Source organism: Diceros bicornis, chromosome 8 (genome assembly GCF_020826845.1).
Source record: "Diceros bicornis minor isolate mBicDic1 chromosome 8, mDicBic1.mat.cur, whole genome shotgun sequence".
Classification (NCBI taxonomy): domain Eukaryota; kingdom Metazoa; phylum Chordata; class Mammalia; order Perissodactyla; family Rhinocerotidae; genus Diceros; species Diceros bicornis.
The window spans coordinates 71620048-71628116 of NC_080747.1; the positions used below are offsets into that span (position 1 = coordinate 71620048).

General features: G+C 40.4%; 1 non-coding gene across 1 annotated transcript; it reads right to left on the minus strand.

The window, feature by feature from the left end:
- Nucleotides 1-2496: 2496 nt before the first annotated feature.
- Nucleotides 2497-2676, minus strand: LOC131409873 (small nucleolar RNA SNORA73 family). Its single transcript, XR_009221060.1, has one exon. It is a non-coding gene; the product is annotated as a small nucleolar RNA SNORA73 family (small nucleolar RNA).
- Nucleotides 2677-8069: the final 5393 nt, after the last annotated feature.

Below are 8069 nucleotides of genomic sequence, written 5' to 3' on the forward strand. Positions count from 1 at the left end.
GAGAGACTGAGAGTTGTCTACCAATATCTATTTGTCCTTCCTTTTTTATTAAAACTCCTGGGACATGGCCGGGCACTCTGTTTTTTCAGCTAAAGACTTTATTTCCCAGATTCACGTGCAGCTAGCTGTGCCCTTAGACTAAGTTCTTGACCATAGAATGGCAACAGAAGTGGTGTGTGCCACTTTCAGGTCGCACCCTTAAAAGAAATGGGTAACGCACACTTCCTTTCCTTTCTTTCTTCTTACTACCTGGGACGTAGGTGTGACAGAGGGTGCTGGAGCAGCTGTTTTAGACTCAGAGATGGAGGGTTCATAATGAGGATAGAGGGGATGCCCTACCAATCCAGGATCACCTATCCCTGGACTTTGTATGTGAGACAGCAATAAACTTCTGTCTTGTATTGGCCACTAGACTTTGGGATCTCTTAGCCTGTAACAAATACAGCTAAATTAACTCAATAAAAAGGGCACTCTACTCAACTACTTCATAAATGAAGACAATTTTGAACACTTTGAATGTAATGAATATATTTTCAGAAAGGAAATACATCAGCCTTTGAGGCTGATTAATTTAAATTCAAGAGACCACATTAAGTTTTGAACTTCAAAGCATTTTTCAAGTCTTTTTCTTATCTTGATGGAGGGCCAGCTCTCACGATCAGAAGTGACTCACAGTTATATTTGCAATGTTATCAATTATCAGAGCTCTTTTAGGTTTGTGATTAGATACTATTTCAGATAGTTAGAATTCAAACAAGTACCAACGTGACTATCTACATAGCCTACATTTAGGGTTTTAACATATTCAGTCCATAGATAGAGTGACGTAGACACCAAAGTAAAATAGACTAAAAATTTAGGATAAAAGATAATCATATTAAATACCAGCAAGAGGTCACATCAGGGAATGACATGCTCAAGATTTGCAAGTCTGAATTATTTAATGTGAGCATTTACTGTTTTTATATTTAAAATAATCTTTCAAAAAAAAATTACACATGAATGTTGTGATTGGTTATTTACAAGTTTATAATTATCCTATACTTTAGAGGTAGTTTGCTGCTCCATCAGAGTGAGTCCAAGCATCCTTAGATAGTAAGTATTTTGAAATATGTTAAACAAAAATTAGTCAGTACACTTGGGAATTAGTGTGTTAATGGCAATTGCAAGAAGCAGGCTCATCTTATAATGTTGAATCCAAAAGAAGGTAAGTGACTCTCTGTAGAAAGGGGATTAAAAATGAGTCTTCTCTTCAGTGCGTTGTGGCCAAAGGGTGATTTCATCTTATAGACGGTGATTATGATTCATCACGGAATATCTAAGGTGAGAGGAGCCTGCCCTCAGGCTAGCTGTATAAAAATGCCTGTAAGGACATCCTGTGGCCTGTGCTTTCCTTCTGTAAACATTTGCTATGAGGTTTTGGCTCTAGACCCACGGTGCCAGAGGAAATGGGTACCCTCTCTCTGGGCCAGGTTTGTCTGGTATTGTTATACCTGACATTCTAGCCTGCTGTTAAGTCTCTTAAGAGTTTTTTTGGCATGGCTCAATGCCTGTATATCCTTTTATCTTTAGGTCAATGAATACAACAAAGTTTCTGAATCTTTAGAGCTGGGACCAGACTATTGACTTCAGTAAAAACCATCCACTGAGATTTGGTCTGAAATAGCTCTCCTTGGGTTTTTATTGTCACATGTAATTTTATGCTAATTTTATGTATGGAAAGCACTATTCTTAATTATTTAAACAGTTCTCAATTTTAAATTGGACATACAAGGAAAGGAAAGGTTATATTGATCTTAAAAATAAATGATTATCTCACTACACACCAATTAGCCTGGGGGAAAACACTGATAATTCTAAATTCAAGAATGCGGAGAAAGTGGATCTCTTATATATTGGTGGAAATGCAAAATGGGGCGATTACTCTGGAAAAAAGTCTGGCAGTTTCTTATAAAATTAAACATATAAAGTTAAATATAAAATTATCATACAGCCTAGCAATTGCACTATTGGGCGTTTATCGTAGAGAAATAAAAACTTATGCTCACGCAAAAACCTGTACACAAATGTTCTTAGCAGCTTTATTTATAATAGCCCTAATTGGAAACAACCCAAATACCCTTCAAAAGTGAATGGATAAACAAACTGAGGTAAATCTACGCAATGGAAAATACAAGGGAATCAATTACTGACACACACATCAGCTTGGATGGATCTTAAGGCATTATGCTAAGTGAAAAAAGCCAACCTCCAAAGGCTACATACTGTATTATTTCATGTGTATCACATTCTTAAAGCAGCAAAATTATAGGGATCAGATCAGCAGAGAACAGATCAATAGTTGCTAGGGGTTAGGGATGGGGATGGAAGGAAGGTGTTTATCGTGAAGTTTTGTGGTGATGGAATTGTTGACACAAATAATCCATAGTCAATCTATAAATCAAAATTGGGGTGAGTTTATTTTTTTTTATTTTTTAATTTTTTTCTTTTCTTACTAGATGTTTCCTGCATGGTTTGTCTCCTCAGTCATTGTCCATAGGACTCTGAGAAGCTGTAGGAATATGCAGGCGCAGACTCAAGGCCCAGCTTCATCTCCAACATTGTGGAAAAGGACTGTACATCATGGGGCAGCACTGGGGTGAGTTTATTATGAGCCAAATTTGAGGACCATATAGCCTGGGGCCTTACTTCCCCAAGGAAGGAAGGGCACCAAAGAAGAGGGGTGTACAGAGCAGTTATATACCACCAAAGAGCATGTATCACATATGATTGCAATGTCCCTTTTACAATAGCCATGAGATTGACCTGTCGGCACAGTGATTGATGGACACAGCAGGTATCTGGTCTGCCATCTTGAGTTGGGTGGTCACAGGATGACCTCAGCAATCAAATCCTAGCCTAGGGAGAAATGCCTGTCTTTAAGGAAATGCCAATGTGGGGGAAGTTACTTTATCTTAAGGGCATTTGTTCTTGTCTTTGGGACATGGTAAATAAATACTTAAAGCAGATATACAATGCATGTTCAAAGGCCATGTTAGGCCCTTTTGGAAAAACAAGGTCAGGCTGAATTAGTTTTACACCAAATGTCTTCCTAATATGTTCCAAGATACCCTATTGCTTGCCATTTATTTATCAGAATCTATACATGTGATAAAATTTCATAGAACCATACAAAACAATGAGTATATGTGAAAACTAGTGAAATTTGAGTCAAGTCTATAGTCCAGTTAACAAAATTCCTGGTTTTGATAATGCACTATAGTTACATAAGATGTTACTTTTAGGGGAAGCTGGCTAAAGGGTTCATAGGACCTCTCCATACTCTTGTTGCAACTTCTTGTGAGTCTATAATTATTTCAAAATAAAAACTTTAAAAATAATGATCACATTAACTCACCAACTATGACAGTTAATTTTTTATCTCTTTATTTTATGGGGGGTAATTCAAGGAAGGGAGAGCATGCCAAACTGCTCTAATCAGAACTGTTCTGCTGTTACCTGTTTATTCCTCTGGGAAGATTTCTTATGAAGAGAGAGTTCCTGGGATAAAGTTTGAAAACCACTTCTAAAAGGTTATAGAAATTTCTTGAGACAAAAATCAAATCGTGTGCAATAATGTAGTTTTTAATTAAGAAAAGTAGATGTGCTTTAGAAGGCAATTTGGTTATTATTTATTGTAACAAAGGGTTATAGCTTTCAAGGGAAGTGATTACAAATAGCCACATATTTTAGACATGAAATCAGAATTGGTTTGTTATGAAATTACAGATGCTGATGTTAACCATAGCTAACAAGCCACTTGTTGCATTGCAGGGAAATGAAATTGTTGGTAAATCTTCCTAGAAGTCATTTAAACTAGCAGTTAGCTGGTCGAGCAGTGATTTCTCAATTTGAGATCCAGTTAGGCAAGGCAAGACGGCTATAAAACTGCTCAGCTAGGCCTAACATAGGATTTGTTGCCAATATAAACTGCATCTCTCAACATTCAAAAAATCTTTATTTGCTTCTGTGAAATTTTGCTCCCATTCAGATATTTTGGATGGCAGAGCAGTTTGAGGTGGTTGTCAACTGCCCCATGTAGAAATGTTTCTTGCAGCACCTGTGGAGGCAAAGCTTTCCAGGCAGGATCTGCCCAGCTGCGGTTGGACCCTTCACTCTCTATGCCCAACATATCTGCCCAGAGCTCCAGTAAGTCTCTTCTTCCGGTGACCCATGCCTGATTATGGCTGTGGTGCTTAGACAGGGCCTCTGAGTAATTATAGAGTCGGCCTTGTGGTTGTCTTCCAGGAAATGGCAAGTACCACTTGCCCTGGTGTGTCCCGGCAGTCTTCCCTCGGAGACAACAGGAAACGAATGCCATGTAAGGGCATCCTGTGGCAGCTGCTGCTTTTCTGTGGACAGCTGGAAGGCAGACGTGTTCCCTTTCACCATCTCCGTTTCCCCTTCTTAAATCAATTTGAAGACTTATCATTAAGAAAAATTTGTGCATATACAGTGATCTTCAAAAGGACCTCATAAACTTTCACACCAGAATTTTGAATACTTGCTTTTGACCTTCTTATATTTACAATCACCCTGAGAATGTTTTTGCAGCTAACTTCTTCAACGCTATTATCTTACTGCCAAGTCTCTAAGAAAGTTTTTCAACAAGTTTCTCTGTTTTTGTCATCTATTTGAGAGAACAGTAGCTTTATTAGCTTGTGGCCAAAAATAGATTTTAGAAATATAACTTAATTCCCAGAATTAAACTTGTCAGTTGCAGAAACTCAACTCTTTTCTGAACTGTTAGATTTGGATGTGTAAGGTGAACTTGGAGGGGAGGAGAGGAAGTATGTTGTTTGGTGGGGAGACAAGTCAGACAGGATCTTCTCAGGTATCCTCACCGTCTGTTGTTCCTGGCCGCTTGCCCCATTTTCCTACCACGAGAAGAATTTTATAGGGAGTTGTAATGTGAAAGGAGACCATAGCAGGAAAAGTCTTGGAAGGCCGTGGAATATTACGTGGCCATTACAAACAATGAATTAGAGCTAGACCAAATGATTTTCAGGAACTTCCAAAAATTATTGTCGAACGAAGAAAACAAGATGCAGAAGAGTGTGATGCTATATGGAGCACTCAGCATTGGTCATTCTTGCTTGCAGGTTGTCCCTTTGGCAGGGGCAGTAGCTAAACCAGCCCTGGTGAATGGGAGCATATGTTGGGCACATGTGTAGCCTCTCTCCCTGACACAAAGCTGCTTTATCTGCTTGCCCATTGTGCTAGCAGCGGGTAGTGGTGGTAGAGGATGACAGATGTTAACTGGCCTTGTCACGTTTGTCTACCCGGTTGTTTGGTTCCCCTGCCATGTTGGTGCTCTTGGTTGGTGCTCATGTATTATGAAGCTCTTCAAACTTCATGCTCATTCTCCAATGTTCAACTATATGCTTGTTTCCCAGACTTCCTTTTTCCTAATATTCCAATTTTTCTCCTTTTAGGCCTCTGCAATGAGTTGAACAGTGTCTCCCCCAAATTCGTGTCTACCTGGAGCCTCAGAATGTGACCTTATTTGGAAATAGTGTCATTATAGAAGTAATGAGTTAAAAATCTTGAGATGAAATCACCCTGGATTTAGGGTGACCCCTAAGTCCAATGACTGGTGCTCTTATAAGAAGAGGAGAGGACACCGAGAGATACACAGAGAAGAAGACAGTGTGACCATAGAGGCAGAGATTGGAGCGATGAATCTACAGGCCAAGGAATGCCAGGGATTGCTGGCAGTTACCAGAAGCTAGGAAAGAGGCTTGGGATGGTTTCTTCCTCAGAGCCTCTAGAAGAACCAACCCTGATGGCACCTTGATTTCAGACTTCTGATCACCTTGAACTATGAGGGAATAAATCTCAGCCACCCTGGGCTGGCCCCATGGCTTAGTGGTTAAGTGCGTGTCCTCCGCTACTGGCGGCCAGGGTTCGGATCCTGGGCACGCACTGACGCACCACTTCTCCAGCCATGCTGAGGGCACGTCCCACATACAGCAACTAGAAGGATGTGCAACTATGACATCAACTATCTACTGGGGCTTTGGGGAAGAAAAGGAGGAGGATTGGCAATAGATGTTAGCTCACAGTCGGTCTTCCTCAGCAAAAAGAGGAGGATTAGCACGCATGTTAGCTCAGGGCTGATCTCCCTCACCAGAAAAAAAAAAAGATTAAACATCACTTAAAAAAAAAAAAAAACAACAACTCAGCCACCCAATTTGCAGCAATTTGTATGGCAGCTGTAGGAAACGAGGACACACCCTGACCAGCTGGCCAGGAATTTGCCACCATCCGTGAGTCCATGTATGTTCTAACCTTGAGCCACTTTTCTCTTCTCACAAAGTGGATGATCAGGTACACAGCCTGAAGCTCTGCCTATCGGAGGGATTTCCCTTCTCACTGTCTTTGAAGGCTACGCCTTGAACATCTATAGTAGCAGATTTCTCTCATATAATAAATTTGATATATTAACCTAAAAATTTCTGTATATTGAAAGATATCTTTAAGAAAGTGAACAAATAAACAGAGACAAAATATTTGCATCACCCTGACAAAGAATTGATAGCAAGAATATATAAAGGATATCTACAAACTAATTAGAAGACCACAATGATATAGCATTTAAAACCCAATCGATTGGCAAATTGAAGAAGTTTAACACCATCAAATATTGGAGAGGAAGTGGATCAACAGAGTAGCTTACACTTTGCTGGTGAGAGTATAAATTTGTTCAACTACTTTGGAAACAATTTGGCATTATCTTTTAAAGTTGCAGATTCATATACCTTATAATGAGTAATTCCACTCTTAGATATATACTCAAAAGAAATTCTTGCACATATGCTTTAAGAGACGTACACAAGAGTGTTCATACAAGCATCCCTGTTTGAAATAGCAAAAACTTAGGAAAAATCCACTTATCCAAAGACAGGAGAACAGATCAATTGTGGTACATTCATACAATGAAATATTTTACTGCAAAAAAAGGTGAATGTAAATGTATCCTAGAGGGGCCAGCCCCGTGGCCTAGTGGTTAAGTTCGGCACGCTCCATTTGGCAGCCCGGGTTTGGTACCGGGTCGCAAACCTACACCGCTCTTCGGTGGCCATGCTGTGGCAGTGACCCACATACAAAATAGAGGAAGTTTGGCACAGATGTTAGCTCAGGGCAAATCTTCCTCAGCAAAAAAAGAAAAAAAATGTATCCTAGAAACATAACTTACATAAAAAGTAAACCTCCAAAGATTACATATACCATAATAACCACCTTTAAAAAAAAAGTTACAAACAACTAAGCTACCCAATATACTTTTAAGAAATATTTATACTGTGGTAAAACTGTAGTTCTAAAGGGCAAAGGGAATAAGAGTAGAAGTTGCAGGGTAGTGGTCATGTCCAGTGGAGAGAGGTGGGTACAGGATGAGGAGGAGAATGCAGGTAGCTGTTAGAATTATGAATGTTCTCATTTTCATGCCGGGTGGTGCAAACAAAGGTATTTATTGCTCAACAAAAAATATGCAAGTATGTAAATAAATAAATAAAGGCCATGCGTGGACCAAAGGTGAGACTGTGTCATGGACCAAGGATTATGATCAATCAAATTTTACGTACCCAGTATTGGAAACACAACAATTGGACTTTTTGTGTGTGTGTGTGAGGAAGATCGGCCCTGAGCTAACATCCCTGCCAATCCTCCTCTCTTTGCCGCAGAAGACTGGCCCTGAGCTAACAGCGGTACCTCCACTTCATGTGGGACACCACCGCAGCATGGCCTGACAAGCAGTGCGCCTGTGCAAACCCAGGATCTGAACCCCGGGTCGCCAGCAGCGGAGCGCCTGTACTTAACGGCTACGCCACGGGGCGACCAGCCCACAACTGGCCTTTTGATTGTAGAGATGTGTCTGGTTGAATCAGCATTGGGAGCAAGAAGAGCCCTGGACTTGGGACAGGAGGAGAGACAGGGTGGGGTCTCAAAGAGAAGGGTTTGAAAAAGTCCCCAAGGAGGTCACAGACATGGCCTAAGGAGAAAGGCTTGTGAGAAATTCCCCGGGGGGC